Raw genomic sequence first — 18,219 nt, forward strand, 5'->3', positions numbered from 1 at the left:
GTTATATATACATATATATATGTATAACTGAATCGCTGTGCTGTATACCTGAAACTAACATGATATTGTAAATCAAATATACTTCAATTAAAAATAAAGAAAAGAAAAGGAAAGGAAAGAAAAGAAGAGTGTTAAGGACCCAGTGCATGTTGGAAATCCTAGGGCCAGGGATCACCTTTCAAACCTCCCGTCTTCATCGTTTTTCTTCCCCCCTTGGGAAGGTTGTAAGGGTGTATATGTGCGTGACTGGGTGATCATCAGTACTGGCAACAAAGATACTATTTCTTTTTACAAGATAAATGAACTTCAGTTTCTAGAAAGTCATCAATGCAGTTTTCAGGTGGGCAAACACCTGAGCAGGGTCAAAATTACTTTATTATTTACTGCACAGCACGTAGGTTTGGCTGGATACTGCAGGGAGTATAGAAGACACTTGGGGGGGGCAACCCAAATCAAGAAGCTTACAGTCTACCTGGGGAGACTTAATTACTGGAACAAGGAAAGAATAACTAGTATGAAACTATGTGGTGCCGACACTAGATGTTCAAAGAACAGGGATATTAGTGGGCTGGAGTCAAGGAGATGGGACACGAGCTGGCTTTACAGATGCATAGAGTTTGGACTGAGAGAAGGAACACATGGAGACGGACACATGAACAAAAGCCCAAGATGGCATGAATAGAGTGGATAAAAGAACGAGTGATGAAGGCCCTGCTAGGAGTTACGGATAGGAATTAAGTTGGAGGGGTAGCATGAAGCCAGTTACAAAATGACTTTAAATTCAGACTGAAATTTGTACATGATGCCACAGGTGATGGGCATAATATGATTAGCATTATATTATGTAACTTATCTCTTCTGTAGGGAAGTTACATAATAAAAAGTCAATTGAGTGGGGCAGAAGTTTGTCGAGAGGATATGGACAAAAGGGAACCCTCCTACACTGTTGGTGGGAATGTAAATTGGTGCAGCCACTGTGGAAAACAATATGAAGGTTCCTCAAAAAACTAAAAATAGAACTACCATATGACCGAGCAATTCTACTCCTGGGTATATATCTGATAAAAACAGAAATACTAATTCAAAAAGATATATGCACCCCAATGTTCATTGCAGCTCTATTTACAATTGCCAAGATATGGAAGCAACCTAAGTGTCCATCGACAGATGAATGAATAAAGAAGATATGGTGTGTGTGTGTATATATATATATACACACACACACACACTGGAATACTACTCAGCCACAGAAAGAATGAAATTCTGCCATTTTCAACTACGTGGATGGACTTGGAGGGCATTATGCTAAGTGAAATAAGTCAGACAGAGAAAGGCAAATACTGTATGATATCATTTATATGTGAAATCTAAAAAAATAAAACTAGTGAATAAAGCAAAAAAGAAACAGACTCACATATGTAGAGAACAAACTAGTGGTTACCAGTGGGGAGAGGGAAGGGGGAGGGGCAATATAGGGGTAGGGGATAAAGAGGTACAAACTACTATGTATAAAATGAATAAGTTACAAGGATATATTGTACAGCACAGGGAATATAGCCAATATTTTATGACTATATATGGAGTATAACCTTTAAAAACTGTGAATCACTATGTTGCACACCTGTAACTTATAAAATATTGTACATCAACTATACCTCAGTTTTTTTTAAAACAACAACAACAAAAAAATAGTTGAGTCAGGCAGGGGTTTGCAGGGTGGACAATCCAGACAATTTTTGCACAAATCTGGTTGAGAGAGAAACTTAATCTCAACCAGGGGTGGGTGGTCGGGGGAGGGAGGTGGGAGCAGTAGTGGAAATGGAGAAGGTACCTGGCCAAGAAACATTTCAACAAAGGGCACAGTTAAATTGGAAAAAGGCAAATGTCGAAGTCTCTCCCTTACCACCACAATCGCTGTACTCAAGCGCGCAAGCAAGAAGGCATTCTGGGAAGCGGGTGAGATTGGATGAGACAAGAGGCCTCTGGCGTCACAAGGTGGAGGCTGGGCGTTCCTGTTGGGATTTCTCAGATGTTCTGAGCTATGGCCTCCAGCCCCTCCCCCCTCCCCCTCCCTTTCCCAGACTTCCCACTGCTAAATCCGGATTTGATAGGGATTAGAAAAGGGATCTCAAATGCTTGCCCTAAATCCCAATCACTGCAGCTGCAGCAAGAAAGAGGGAGAAAACCAGAAATGAAGCAGTGAACCCAGTCATTAAAATGAGAAGTGGAAAAGGCGGCTGAGGTCATCCCAACCAGGCCGGCCTGCCAGGTCGTGACTCGCCCCTGAGCGCCTGCACACACACCTCATGCATCGCAGCCTCACAAGTCTAACAATTTTAGGGGAGGAAGCACGCCCGCATGCCGGCATCATGGCAGAAAGCCAACCTTCTGTGGCACCCACATATAACACTGGAGGCTGGGTGAATTTAAGGTGAGTTTCTCAAACCAGAGCTCCCAGAAACTGCCCTTGAGGACGCAGGGAGAAGATCAATATCAACCCTGACATTTGCAGGGTGTTTTAACATCTTTACTCCAGAGAGCTTTCATCGCTACGGTCTCATTTGATTTCCAGAATAAGCTCTTAAGAAAGGAGCTAGGAGTACCGTACCCATTGGACAGATGAGAACATGAAGGCACTGAGAGTTTGAAAATCTCTTATAATTTAGAAAAAGAAAACCTATATGGAGACAACACCAACACCCATCTCACTGGGTGGTTGTGAGGATCTCAGGAAATGCTGTGGGTAAAGAGCTTAGCCTTGGGCCCAGCATGTGGAAACCCCCAATACGTGGGAGCTGCATATGCAGGCTCTGCTCGGCCCACACCGCCCCCCAAGTCCACACCTTCCTAGGCCCAGGCTGGGGAGGGGCAGGGCTGCTGCTGCTGTGTAGTTTGTGCTGCCCAAGGAAGCGAGGGGCCTGAAATCCAGGCTAGCTCTGAGCCCCAGGGGCTGTGTCCACCCTGAGAGGCACCTGGAGGGAGTGCCTTTCTCTAATTTTCACAAAGGTGTCTATGGTCTAGCACGTGGTCCCGGGCCAGAGCAAAGCATGACAGACCTGCGGGTCTCCGGAAAGAGGACAAGGGCCAGGACTGAGGCTAGCCCCACTCCAGGAGCCACACCTGCCCCCCATTTCAGTCTGAACTTAATGCAGGGAGGATGTGACCCAATGACCTCCACCTGCTCAGGAGGACGGGAACCAGCCCAGACCCTGCCACGGAGGAGGATATTAATGAAAGACTCCTTGGAAGGGAGACAGGGAAAGAGTCTGCAGACTGGTTCCCTAAGAACTCTCCTTCTCTGGAAATCTTTGGAAGCAGGGGATCCTCTGGGACTGGGGTTGTTACTGTGGGTCTTAGTCATGGTGTCCGCATCCCAGGAAGCATCACGATCAATTTAAAGGGAAGCCTGGAAGCTCCACGGGGAATTATGTGCTCAACTGGATTAGCTCCCATCAAAACAAATGGGGAGTTTCCACGATGCCTGGCGTTTACAAAAACACCACAAAGGTTCGAAATAGAGTTGCAGGGAACCTCCAGAGAGCAGTGATTGTGAGTTGGAAACGATGAGTCCTGGCAGCCCAAGTGACCGAGTTTCTTCAGGATGTCTCCTCGGGTCCCTCGAGAGCTCAGAAGCTCTGCAGCTTGTCCCTGAAAGGGCCAGTTCAGTGGTTCTCAAACTCGAGGTGCCTCCCAGTTCCCAGGAGGACTTGTTAAAAACTAAGGTCAGCGGGCCTCACTTCCAGAGTTTCTGATTCTGTAGGTCTAGGCTGGCACCTGAAAATGTGCATTTCTAGCAAGTTCCTGGGTGAAGTTGATGCCACTGGTCCAGGGACCACACTCTGAGAAACCACTAGTTTAGGAACTAGAGAGATTTCCGGAGAAACAAAGTTCTGGCAAGTCTTGATCTCATATCTCACTGTGAATTCCCCAACGTGGGAAACTAATCATCTCTATAGCCATGCGGTGGGAATACAGTAAGTCTTCAGTCAACATTTGTGGAGTTAAATGGAATTCTGGGTGGTGGAGCAAGGTTTCAGGTGGAAGGGACTGAGTCAGAGCAGGCAATTCGAGGAGGTGGATTAAAACCACAGAGGCAGAAAGTGCTGGAGCAGGTCTCTGGGTCCTGCTAACAGAGTCACAGATTCTAGGACCCAAATCTTTGCCATTTTATGGGGGAGCATAGCCACTTTTGAACTTCTGGTCCATGGACTCACAGACTAATAAAATCTTAGAGCTGGAGGGTCTAAATAGAGTCCAAGTTATTCACTTTACAGAAGGGGAAACTGAGGCCCAGGCAGGTGACTCTATCTCCACGAGGCCTCATGGCTCATTAGGATCAGACCTGGGACCATCCTGGTGCCTTTCCCCCATGTCATGGTGGGCATCTGGGAAAACTCTCAATACCGCTGACATTACAATACAAGCTTTGTAAATACTTGGGGACATTCTGAAATACGTGCCTCACAGTTTCTCCACATGGGGACTGCTGAGAGATGTTTCCAGAAAATGGGCTCTCCTCTGTGCGTGTTCCTTTCACATACTGGTTCTGATAAACAGCCTCCCTCCCTGTCTCAGCCTGTGAGAAGAACACACACGATCTTCCTTCTCACCCCTCACAACAGACTTTCCACAGCAGTTGGAAGAGGGTTTCTGGGCACATCATAAAAACGTCATGCCTTGAACCAAAAGAGTAACGGTCTGAGCCTTGTGAACAGTACTTCCAGTTCTGTCAGCTTGACTCTACAGCCTACTCAATGGGCAAACAAGTGTCTCTTCCCCCTGCAGAGAAGGTGAACCTGAGCCAGAACAATTTTAAGCAACATTCCCACCCCAGCAGGATTACAACGTGCAGCCTTGGAACTATTTCCTTCCTCTCAGGATTGCAGATTTGTTGCTAATCGGTCTCCCTTGCTGCAGCTCTATTTAATTACGGCTGTGTAATTGTACAGTAAGTATTTGGTACCATCTGCCTGGAGAGGTCAGGGCATGTTTAGAGAAGGAAGGTATGTCAATCTCGATGACAAGGGTAAAATAATTTCATCCAGAGACTGAAAGGGGCTCTGAAATGCTCAGTGAAACAGCAGCAGAGTCCTATGACCTCAGGGCAAGCCCAGCCAATTCCACTTTCTGTCCATGTGGTCTTAAACCTCTCCTTCACCTCTTTGACCCTCAGTCTCTTCTGCGAAATGAGAATAACAATACCTCACAGGGCTATCGGGATACTCAAAAGAGAATATAATAATAATTTATAGCTACTGTTTATCGAGCACTTAATAAGTACCTGGCCTTGTTCTGAGTACTTTTACACGGGATGGCTTATTTATTTCACACCCAACTTAGCAAGTAGGTACTATTCCCATTTTACAGATGAGAACAATGAGTCTAGAAAGGTTAGATATCTAGCTCAGGGCCTCATACTTAGGAGGAGCCCGGATCTGAACTCATCTTGTCTGGCTCTGTAGCCCACACTCTTAACCACCAAGCAATGCTCAGAAAGGATTCTGTCCTTTTAGACCTGCCTTTCCCAGCACACTCAAGAGGCACCAGAACTGCACTGGCTCTCTGGGGTCAATTCTTTCCTTCCCTGGAATCAGGGCCTGAAAGCTATGGCTCAAAATTGGCTGTCTCCTGCCAACTGCTTCTCCCCTGCTAAATGCTTATTTGTATTTTTTTAAGATTTAATAAAATGATGAAAACAGATGCTCGCCTCTCTGAATAGCAGCAGCTCAGCACATGAGGCTGCTAGTGGTTCACATTCTCATGCACTTAACTTGCCTACTGTGAGATTAGTAGGAGCTGGGCCCTGGGGGAGACAGAAGAATGGGACAGGTATGACAGAAAGTCGATCACCGATCGTTGATGGAACAGGAGAAACATGATCTGGACAACAGGCAAATGCCCAGGGTGGGGTGAAGAAGGGAAATGGATTTCAGAAAATGTGATGCTTCCTAACAATTCCCAGCAAAGTTCCCACAAGTAGATGGTTTGTGGGCACTTTAAAAAAAGAACTGTGAAAAATATAATGATACAAGGGGGAAAAATGGAATAATTTCTAGGACAGTGCAAGAGTGGATGGACGAGGGGACTGAAGTATGATTTCCAGGTGACACTAAAGGCCAACTTGAGGGTGGTGAGCATGAAACTGAAGGGACACCGATAGCATGTGGTGTGTTTTGCTCTGGCTACACTCAGCTGCACAGGAACAGGGGAAAAGCAGGCAGAAGTTGATATAACCAGGGTTGTCATTTAGCCAAGCGAGAGTGATGAATCAGGAGAGTGACAAAGGTAGGCAACAGAACGACTATAAAGATTTCCTATGGAATTAAACTGGGGGAACAGGAAGTAGAAGACAGGAAGGGGTGAAGGGCAGAGAAAAAGCAGCAGGGCCAATGGATTGAAAGTCCAGATGAGGTCACAGGATTGTTGAATCCTAGAAGGGGTGAGCTGGGGAAATAGGAGGTTTAAATTGAGATGATGAAGGGACTGCAGTTATTATAATCACAGGGTCAGGAGTATGGTAAGAGAGGTAAATGGCTGAGATATGGTGGAGGACACGAATACTCCAGTAATGATCCCTCAAAGGGGGCATCATTCATGTGGATATTGAAATCACCAAGAACTATGACAAGAGTAACGTTGGAGAAAGTGGCAAGGAGCCGAGAGCTAAAACTGGTTTTACAACTAGGACTAACCAGAGGGTTTTCTTTAACTCCCTAAGAGTGACCAGAGACACTTTGGAACATGATTCAAAGGTCATAAAGGGACAGAGAAAAAACTAGCTCACCAAGAGTTTCAAAGGGAGAAAAGCAGTTTTATAATTACAGAAAGCGGGGGTGGCGGTAGGGAGAACTCGATGATTTTGAGCCAGCAGGAGACTGAGAAGGGAAAAAAAGCATACACAATTCATGTATTTACTCCTAGTTAGGATGGATCAGGAGAATCAGAGGAAATCTATAGTTCGTATCTCAGCAAGACAAACAATTGACTCCAGTGAGGAAGAAATGCAGATTCCACATATTTAGACCAGTTAGGTAGAACAGTTAAATAAAGCCAATCTTTGAACAAATATTTAGTGAGAACCTATTGTGTGTCAGGCTCTGGGAATATAACAAAGGAAAGACTCCCAATTGTTAACAGCAGGCATACAGACCATGATAACAGGATACAATAAAATAGGCAGACTAAAAAGATAAGTAGGATTCTCAGAGAGAGAGGGAGGGCATGGCTGACTACCTCTGGGTGTAGGTACCCAGGCTCCAGGGCAGGATTAGCAATGTCCCCTTTCTTTTTTACCTTGTCCCTGGCAGACATTACTAATCAATTCCCACCCTCTCCCACTCAGCCTGGACTCAGCCTCAGGATCCTTTCAACACTGCCCTGCAAGTACCTACAGACAATGAAATGGAATCATTTTGCCAACCTGGTTTTAGAGTCTGGGGCTCTACAACAAAGGTTGAAGTACTCAATTTTATCTACTTCTAAGAAACTGAATAAAGGTAAGTTAGCTAATCATACTTTTGAGAATTATCTGATAATTAGTGCTAACTTACTACTATTCAATGAGAAATAATAAGGGCGGCCACGTCGACGGCCTGCACATGAACTTTTAGGTAAAGTCACACTTATGATGGAAGGCTGCTGGTGGGCATGGGGTCAGAGCAAAGGAAATAGAAATGTCCTAAGAAATAGTCTCCTCGGGCTTCCCTGGTGGCGCAGTGGGTTAAGAATCCGCCTGCCAACTCAGGGGACACGGGTTCGAGCCCTGGTCCGGGAAGATCCCACATGCCGCGGAGCAACTAAGCCTGTGCGCCACAACTACTGAGCCTGCGCTCTAGAGCCTTCAAGCCACAGCTACTGAAGCCCGTGCGCCACAACTACTGAAGCCCGCGCGCCTAGAGCCCGTGCTCCATAACAAGAGAAGCCACCGCAGTGAGAAGCCCACGCACCGCAACAAAGAGTAGCCCCCACTCGCCGCAACTAGAGAAAGCCCACGTGCAGCAACAGAGACCCAACACAGCCAAATATAAAATAAATTAAATAAATAAATTTATAAAAAAGAAAAGAAATAGTCTCATCAAATTGTACAAGTGGTATGTATCCTCCATTATAAGAATATAAAATAGCACATCAGAATTCAAGGAAATTGCATCCCTTAAGCAATTGGTTTATGTGTATTGAACTATATGGGCTTAACAAAGACAGACAGACTGAGAGAAAAGACTACCGCATAACACCCACCATCACACTCAATGAGCTTGTGCCCACAGATGCCTGAGATGTGGCCCCTGTGGCCACCTCATGTGTTCCATCCCCTTGTGCCTCTAGACTATGACCAGCCCTGCGATTTGCAGGTGATCTCATGGATATTTCAGAGGCAATTTGGAGTACCTTTGATTTTTGCCTCCAGTGCGACTTAATCTGCAACTCCCCTGTATTTAGGGCTCTTGACTAGGGTGCCATGGTCCTTGGCCAGGGCTGAAAGGACCACATTTCAATCCTTCCCCCTCTAATTCCCTTCTTAGTCAGTTGTCAGCTACTGCATTACCTCATGCCAGCCGTTTTACAATGCAGATGATGAGCTATGGCTTCCTCTGAATCAATCATGCTCCACTCACATCTTCCTAAAGAACCCCTGGGGAGTGGCCTGAAAAGCTGATTATATTATATTATGGATACACCCTGGACTTCTTTTTTTTTTTTTTTTTTTTTTCACCCTGGACTTCTTAATGGGATCTAAGACATATCGTAGACACATTAGAAAATCAGTCCCCACTTGGTAACATTTTCCAAACAGTTTTCCAAATTCTGGGGCCATTTGTGGTTCTCACTACACCACTACACACTATGCTGGAAGGAATCGCTAAAAAGCTGAATAACAGAGTCAGGACCAGAAAGGATTTCTGAGGGCTGGAATAATGAGTCAAAACTAACAAGAGGAGGGAAGGGTAAGCTGGGACGAAGTGAGAGCGTTGCATGGACATATATACACTACCAAATGTAAAACAGATAGCTAGTGGGAAGCAGCTGCATAGCACAGGGAGATCAGCTCGGTGCTTTGTGACCACCTAGAGGGGTGGGATAGGGAGGGTGGGAGGGAGACACAAGAGGGAGGAGATATGGGGATATATGTATATGTATAGCTGATTCACTTTGTAATACAGCAGAAACTAACACAACATTGTAGAGCAATTACACTCCAATAAAGATGTTAAAAAAAAACAACTAACGAGGAAATCTAAGTGGTATAAATGTCAAGCCCTGAACATAAGGTTCAAAAAATCAACTGTATAAACCACAGAAAGGAGACATCTGGATTGACAGCTAGTCACATGATAAAATGTCGAGCCAGGACAGCAAATCCCAAGCCTTGCATGGCGGCCCCGAGACCCCCAACTCCAGCACCTGTGAGACACCAACCCCCCTGCTAATCAATCCCAGCCTCAGAATCAAAGCTCAGTCACAGGGGTCCTCTCGGCACAGCATCCCTCATCCTCTTCCCACCCCCTAGTGCCTGGAAGGGGCTTGAGAAACAAAACCGATTTGCCAGCCAGACATTCTCTCCACTCACTCCCATTAGAGCCCTCCAGGCAATAATGTCCCATCATCTCACCGATGGTTTTCCTGGCCTGGGAGAGTAGAGAGACTCTCTCCATAAATGGACCTTACTCTTCCCCTCTTTAGAGCAGAACTTTCCGATGACTAAATATTTTGGTGAGTTTCATCAGAGTCACAGTAGCTCAACTTGGCAGCTGTGAGTTCTCGGGATAAATGAGCCCAGGATGCTGTCTCCTCAAAGCAATTTCTTCAAAAGCCACCACCCTAAGGGTCACGGACAGCAAGGTCATGGGAGAATGAACTAATGAACTCTTTAGCCTCTTGGACCCACCCACCACTCCCTGCCCTATATCTTACACCTCAGTGATATCTAACGGTTTGTAGTTCCCTACACACCATCCTCTCTCAGCTGCCTCCTCAGCTTAAGACTTGGCCTTGTGGTCACCTATGTCTGAGCATTCTCCTACCAGCATCTCATGTATGGAGCTACCGGCCACATGTAGTGTCTTCTATGAATCCCTAGCACCCAGCAGAGGGCAACGCACGTAGATGCTCAGTAGGGTCTTGGCTTCTTTCCTTCAGGGTGCATATGTGATGGGAGGGGTAGGAGGGCAAAGAAGGGAGAAGTTGCACATACCCCTCCACGAGCCAGAGTGGGCTGGGGGAGCTAGTCAGTGGAGGTCCAATAAAAACAGCCCACAGTGGGGATCCTCAATGTCCTGATGACGTCAGAAACGCCTGGGGGTACTTATTTAAAATGATGAATCTTGGGCAGCACCCCAGACCCAGTGAATTAGCATCTTTGAGGCTGAGGCCCACGAATCTGCACTTAGACAATTGTTCCAGATGATTCATAGGTGTGACAAATCTGAAGACTCTATCCCAAGGGGCATGTGAGCCTGAGAGACCATCAAAGAGGCCACAGAGCAAGAGTCCAGAAGAGATCCCTTCCTGTGTCTCAGCGCCCTCCTCCGCAAGACCACGAGAGACCTTGTAGATATGGAAACCTTACATCCTGGATTCTCTCATGGCTTCTGATCCACATCTGGTCCATTGTCAGATCATGTGTAGGTCAGCTGTGTCCTGGCTTTTGATTAGGTTCAGAAAATGAACAAGGTAGGCAGCATTATTACTTCCAACTCACAGATGAGGGCACTGAGGCTTAGAGAGGCTAAATGACAAGTCCACTGGCATGGGGAATGAGTGGTACGAGACAGGGATTTCACATCCAAGCCAGTCTGATTCTAGCACCTGCATTTCTACCCTCCGTTTCCCAGCAGGTGACCTAGCATGAAGTGTCTCCTCTGAACAGAAAAACATCCCAGAGGAGAGGCTTATGAACTTACTCTCCCAGTCACCAGTTAACACATTAAACCCCAGTTAATATCTGGGAGGGCCAACGGCAGAGACTTGAATGAGACTCAGGAGTTAAAGCTCAACTCAAGACACTCCCCCAAGTGCGAAGTCCTCTTCACCCTCTGTCCTGGGCCAGTGCCTTCGGCCCCAGAGCTTCACCTTTATTTTATTAAGTTCCTTCTGATACCTAAGAGCACACCCGCCGCACCTACTCAAGTCCGCAAGTGCCTTCTGCACCCCCAGGCACAGATGACAGTAGCACAACTAGTAACAATGTGCAGTGACGTCATCCCACAAATTCCGTATCTGCTGGCCTGCAAGCCCCACCAGACCATAAGGCAAACCTCTGAGGTCACGAGTGGGCCTTGTTCATCCTCATTTCACGGATGCCTGGCTCAGGGCTGAACATAGAAGGCAGTGAACTGACGCCACTATGGGCAAAATACAGGCACATCTCAGAGGAACTGCAGGTTCGGTCCCAGACTACCGCAATAGAGCAAATATCGCCACACCGCGAGTCACACGAGCTTTCTGGTTTCCCAGCGCATGTAAAAGTTATGTTTACACTATACTGTAGCCTATTAAGCGTGCGATAGCATTATGTCTAAAAAAGTGTACCTTAATTTGCCCTAATTTAAAAATACTTTATCGGGCTTCCCTGGTGGCGCAGTGGTTGAGAATCTGCCTGCTAATGCAGGGGACACGGGTTCGAGCCCTGGTCTGGGAAGATCCCACATGCCGCGGAGCAACTGGGTCCGTGAGCCACAATTACTGAGCCTGCGCGTCTGGAGCCTGTGCTCCACAACAAGAGAGGCCGCGACAGTGAGAGGCCCGCGCACCGCGATGAAGAGTGGCCCCCGCTCGCCGCAACTAGAGAAAGCCCTCGCACAGAAACGAAGACCCAACACAGCCATAAATAAATAAATAAATAAAAATTTAAAAAAATAAAAAAAATAAAAAAAAAATAAAAATACTTTATCGCTAAAAAAATGCCAGCCATCATCTGAGCCTGCAGCAAGTTGTAATCCTTTCGCAACAGAATATCAAAGATCAACGATCACAGATCACCGTAACAGACAGAATAACAATGAAAAAGCCTGAAATATTGCAAGAATTACCAAAACGTGACACAGAGACACAAAGTGAGCAAATGCGTTGGAAAAATGGCACCAATGGTCTTGTTTGATGCAGGGCTGTCACAGACCTTCAGTTTGTGAAAAACACAGTATCCGCGAAGCACAACAAAAGCAAAACCCAATAAAACAAGGTCTGTCTGTACAGTGCTGGTGCTGTGGGGCTGTTGCCACCCAGAGGATGCCGGGCCTGGCCTTGGGCGGCTTACAGCCCAGGCAGGCAGTGACACGAGCGTGCAGATGGCGGCAGAACGAGGCAGGGAAAATGAATTATTATTCAGGAAGCATAACAGATGCTTAGCCAGAACAGCTGCACCCTCAGTCACAAAGGTCAGTAGAGACTGTACTGATGAACAAGGAGGCATGACTCCAGCAGAGGTACAGAGCAAACACATCTCTATCTCTTGGCCGATTACTGAGGACAAAGCAAGGATGTATATCCAGACGGAGGTGATTTCTGTGATCTCCTCCCCTCACACACCTGCTCTGAATGCCGGTTGATACCATTTATGTGCTCCCCTCATGAACGCCCAGAGATATGGTCTGAATGTCAACTTTCATTCCATTAACTTCTTTCCAACACCTACAAGCAGAACCAAAGTTCACAGGCAAGCACTGAAAGCTACTGTCAGATTTGACCTGTGTACACGTTAACCAAAACCCAGAGGAGCCCCTGCAGGGCAGAAAGAGATGGCTGTGGTGGGAGAGAGACTTGCAGGATGGATTCTGTCTGCTCGTGGAGATCCACACTGGGGAGTTTTTATGCAAAATATACTTGCCAATGTCACAATGAGTTTGTTTTGGGTTTTGTTTTTATTTAAAAGAAGGTTCTGGTGAATGAGCCTGCATCTTTGGTTAGCAATGGTGCTGCATAAACCAGAGACAAGGGCCAGTGGCGCCCTGAGGGATCCTGGGTTGACACCAGCTCAAATTTCCTTTGTCCCTGCTGACCCTCATAAATTCCTTTAGGAACGCAGCTCTCCAAGGCCCTCAGGGAGTACGCACCAACTAGCCAGCGAAATGGAAAAGAAAAAGAGAAGAAAGAAAAAACATGCCACGTCACACCAGTCTCCTCTCGTAACTCTTACATGAGCTAAAAGAAAAGAGACATCGTATGAAGTTCGACAACTGTGGTTTCCAGAACCCTGGACAATTTTCTTTGCGAGGGAGCCAGAGAAAACTGCCCCAGTTTAGCCCTGGAGAAAAAACAATTTCCAATGAATTGAATTTCCTTGCAAGGTAAAGCAGTTTGCTAAAGTTTCGCTTAAAAAAAAAAATGCCCCTCACATCTACTCTCAGTGTGTCTACAAACAGGCTTTCTCTTAATTGAGAAAAGAAGGATAAAGAAGCCCTGAAATGGTCGATGGTTTTAAAATTCACTGAGCTGACTGAATAGATACAGAATCAGTTTGGTATTCTCTATCAAAACCCTTCTCACCAGCTTTCTTCCTTCCTCAAATTGAGAAATGACTCATATCTTAAAATTGTAATCTACACACACACACACACACACACACACACACACACACACACACACACACCCCATCCCCCAATACAAGACAGTACAGAAAGTACTGGGAAACAGGTGATCTCTCCTTTCTGCAAAGTGAAAAAGAGTGTAGGTGGCTTCCAAAAAGCAAACTGGCATTTCACCCACAGGAGCATTTTAACTTAATACATTGAACAATTGCCTCATCTGCTTTCTGGGTGTCCAGATGGAAGTCGGGCACAGAGCAGAGACCTGTGAATAGCAATAGGGTCGGGCTGGGGAGGGGTGAGGGCCACGAGGAAGAGGCCTTGCTGGATGCAGTCTTGTAGCTCTTCCCTGGAAGGGGAGGGGTGCAGGCACACACAGAGGCAGGGGCGGAAGCTTCCACAGACGTGTACCAGCCAAGGAAAAGTTTCTCTCATCATTTCGGTTTGGTTGAGTTATGCAAACACTGTAGAACCCTCCTCTCTGTGCCAGGTGCTGGGGATACAGCCCAAGAACCAATCTCAGCCTGGGAGACGCTTACAACCTTGTAGAGAAGACAGCTTCATAAGATTCATAAAAATCATGTGCAACTAGAGCCTGGAGGAGAGCACAATCCCGGGATGATGGGTGGGAAGATTCTTAAAGAAGCTGAAGGGTACCACATTATATTGTCTTATAATATTATTCCATTATTAAAGGATGAGTGGGTATTGGCCAGGCAGAGTTGGGTTGGGCATTTTAGGCAAAGTGTTGGCATGAGCAAAGGCCTAGAGGCCAGAGCAGAGCAGGGTGCCATGTGCGTGGGTAATGCAGATAGGGTGGTGTGGCTGGATCTCAAAGGACAGGATGGGGATGACAGGAAGGGCTGCATGTACCTCCTACTGAGAAGTTTGGACTCCATTCAGGAGCCCATGGGGAGCCACCGAAGGGTTTTAAATGTGCCCATCCTCTTTTAGGGCACATTCTAAGGGCTCCTGATTCAGCCCAGACTTCACTCTTCTCCATCCCTGGCCTAACCCAAAGCCCCTCCCACTGGAGTTCCCAGCCTGGTCTCAGGTATAAATGAATGTCCCCTGTGTATATACTATAGAGAAGGCACCAGGGAGAATTTAAAGACAACTCCTTTGTCTTTAGGAGTTGAGTTTCTGCCCCTTTGTTATCTAACCCTGGAGGGAGTCTACCTGAAGGACTTTCAGCTGGTGGAGCAGAAAGCTTAGGTCAGCAGTTGGCCCCTTCCAACTCATCCCTCTTGGGTGTCCAACTCCTCTACTGCTATTTCTCTCCCTAGTTAATTGAATATTCAAAGGAAATAACTATTGATTGAGTGTCAGTGGGCACTCAGCATGAACTCCCACCTCTTTTTATGAGCCTTCCAGTACTGCAGACGTTAAAAAGACAAGAAGCACATTTTCCTGACTCCCTTGCAGCTAGGGTCCTGGGTGAGAATTAGGTAACACCAAGTAGATACACTCACAAAGGAGGAAGTGAGGTGAAGCCTGTTTCTGCTGGCAAGTAAGGTGGTAGAAACACAGACTCGGTGTTCTAGTGTCTGCTCACCAGCTTCACAGATGTAGCTATGGCAGGACAGCATCCCGATCCCAGCAATGGGTTCTTAGGTGATGGTCCTGAACTTCCACTCCTTCACCCTTTCCATCAATTATGTAAGTACCTAATTCCCTGCATGAAATCCCTTTCTGCTTAAAATACCTAGAGAGGTGGACTTCCCTGGTGGCGCAGTGGTTAAGAATCCACCTGCCAATGCAGGGGACACGGGTTTGAACCCTGGTCCAGGAAGATCCCACATGCCGCGGAGCAACTAAGCCCGTGTGCCACAACTACTGAGCCTGTGCTCTAGAGCCCGTGAGCCACAACTACTGAAGCCCGCGCACCTAGAGCCCATGCTCCGCAACAAGAGAAGCCACCACAATGAGAAGCCCACGCACCGCAACAAAGAGTAACCCCCGTTCGCTGCAACTAGAGAAAGCCCGCACACAGCAACAAAGACCCAACGCAGCCAAAAAAAGTAATTAATTAATTAAAAAAAAAAAAGTAATGTGCATGTTTAAAAAAAAAAAAAAACCTAGAGAGGGACTTCCCTGGTGCTGCAGTGGTTAAGAATCCACCTGCTAATGCAGGGGGCATGGGTTTGATCCCCAGTCCAGGAAGATCCCACATGCCACGGAGCAACTAAGCCCGTGTGCCACAACTACTGAGCCTGCGCTCTACAGCCTGTGAGCCACAACTACTGAGCCCTCGTGCCGCAACTACTGAAGTCCATGTGCCTAGAGCCTGTGCTCTATAACAAGAGAAGCCACTGCAATGAGAAGCCCACGCACCACACGAAGAGTAGCCCCCACTCGCCTCAACTAGGAAAAGCCCGCGCACAGCAACGAAGACCCAATGCAGCCCAAAATAAATAAGTAAATAAATTTATTAAAAAATAAAATAAAATACCTAGAGAGCTTTGTTTCCTGCACTGGCCCTGGTGGTCCCCTCAACTCCTCAATACATCTGCTTTCTTGATGCCTCCCTCATCTACAGTAGGGTCTTGATGAAAACTCCAAATACATTGAAACAAAAAAATACAAGGCATGCTCAGTCCTCTTCACAAAGCTCACCTGAAGACCTAGTCCCTCCAAGCTTTGTGAAAGCGGGGCCAACTTTCCTCCCCTCCCCTGAAGCCTCTGTTTGCCTATCCCCTCCTCTTCTCTACAGTGGCTCCCTCAGGAACCTAGATTGTTCTCATCGCCATGTCCTTTGGAAACTTGTCCTCTCTCTCTCCACTCTGATACAATGCTTCATTTCCTCCGTCCTTACTTAACTTGGCTTAGGTTTCCACTCCCTAAGTACACTGAGACAGTATATTACACAAAAGGAAATCTACCGAGCCAGCGATTTGTTTCCTCATCACTCGTGGTGCTCGAGCGAACACTGGGCTCCAGCTGCTGCAGTTGACTCCATTAAGCTTAATGCCCAATGCCAGGGTTGCTATGGAAACCAGAAATAACATTTCAGGAATCCCTCACAGCCTGGGTGACTTTGGTTTCTAGGCTGTTCTACAAATAGTCTTTCTTGTAGCTGATCATTAAGATGAAGAGCAGTTAATAAGACAGCAAGTTTCATGATGATGAAATGATCAGACTTGATCATCACAAAGCACTTAGGATATGCAAATTTTAACACTGAAAAGGAACTTTAAAGGCTGGATTCAATTTCCCTATTCTGCAAATGGAGAAGGTCATGCAGGGTAAAGGTGGGGCAGGCTCCTGACTCTCAGGCCGCCCATGTTCCCCGACACCACACACATTCTCCATCCTGGGCAAGTTACTTACTCTCTCTAACCTTCAGTTTCCTCTTTTACAAGATGGAGACAATGACTGTACCTGCCTCAGAGGGGTGCCAAGAAGATTAAGTAAGTGAATATGTGTAAAGTACTTAGAATGGTGCCTGGCACAAAGTAAGAGTCAAATAATTATTTTTGTTATTATTATTATTTCCACCTGGTATTGTGTTGAGGGCTGTATGGAAGCAACATGGCCATAGCAAAGAAAGCACTGCTATGGACTGGGAGTCCACAGACCCATGTTCTGGTCCCCACTCTGCCACCCACGAGGTGACAGTGGCCACATAACCTTCTTTTTTTGGAGAGGGGGAGGGTGGCTATGTTACTTTGATCTCTAGGGTTGGACTAAATAATTTCTCAGTTCCTTTCCAGCTCTCGTATGCTATGGTTTTAAGTAAAATGAATTAAATAGGGATGTTCCTTGACCTTTACAAGTGGTTATATCCATATCTATAATGATAGCTAATATTGATTGAGCAACGATTATATATCAATATAATGCTACATGCACTAACTCCTTACCATTCACAACAACCTATTATCCCCATTTAACAGGTGGGAAAACTGAGTCTCAGAGAGTTTAATTTGTCCAAGGTCACACAGTTAGTAAGTAGTAGAATCAAGATTCAAATCCAGGAATCTAGAATTCATACTCTTGATGATTAATCTACAGGAAACAACAAATGTACAAACACAGCTATAGAAGGATACAACCTGCACGACTTTATATCACATTAATGTTCCCTCATTGTAACTGTAGGTACTCTGCAGGCTTTACATAAATTCCCAGCAACTGGTACTATTCAAGAAGGTTTTGGGAAACTTGCCACAAATAAAATAATTCTTAGTTCTTCATTACACGCCAGGGATGATCACATCCACCAACATCCCTCACTGAGATGATGTCATTAGCCTCCCAAACGGCCTTTGCCTTTGTTCCTCTACAGACTGCTTTCAATCAGGCAGCCAGAGCAATCCTTTAAACACAAGTGAAAGCATGTCACTCCTTTGCTTAAAACCCTCCAATGGTTCCCATCTCTCTCAGAGAAAAGCCAAAGTCCTAACAACGACTCACCAAGGTCCCCATGTTACTTCCCTGAGCCACACTGCACTGGCACTGCTGTTCTAAACACTTCAGGCGAGCTGGAACATTCTTCCCCTGGATTCAGCGACTGTCCCCTCACCACCTTCAAGAAAATGGCTTAACAAAGTAGACTGGATGACGCTAGTGTTGCCTACTTAAACTTCATTTCTCTACTAATCCCCTTCCTGCTTCCTTGCTAAGATTCCAAGCAGCAAGAAAGTGACCATGATCTCTGCGAGGATAGGTCCCATCCCCACCAGGAACGACTCCTTAT

The 18,219-nt window shown here is 46.2% G+C and overlaps 1 protein-coding gene across 5 annotated transcripts in view; it reads right to left on the reverse strand.

Annotated features, from left to right (window-relative positions):
- Positions 1-18,219, reverse strand: part of MATN2 (matrilin 2) — a 161,428-nt gene that overhangs the window by 101,492 nt on the left and 41,717 nt on the right. The gene's annotated exons all lie outside the window — the stretch shown is intronic.

Source organism: Balaenoptera borealis, assembly GCF_965194805.1.
Source record: "Balaenoptera borealis genome assembly, chromosome: 17".
NCBI classification, from domain to species: Eukaryota; Metazoa; Chordata; class Mammalia; order Artiodactyla; family Balaenopteridae; genus Balaenoptera; species Balaenoptera borealis.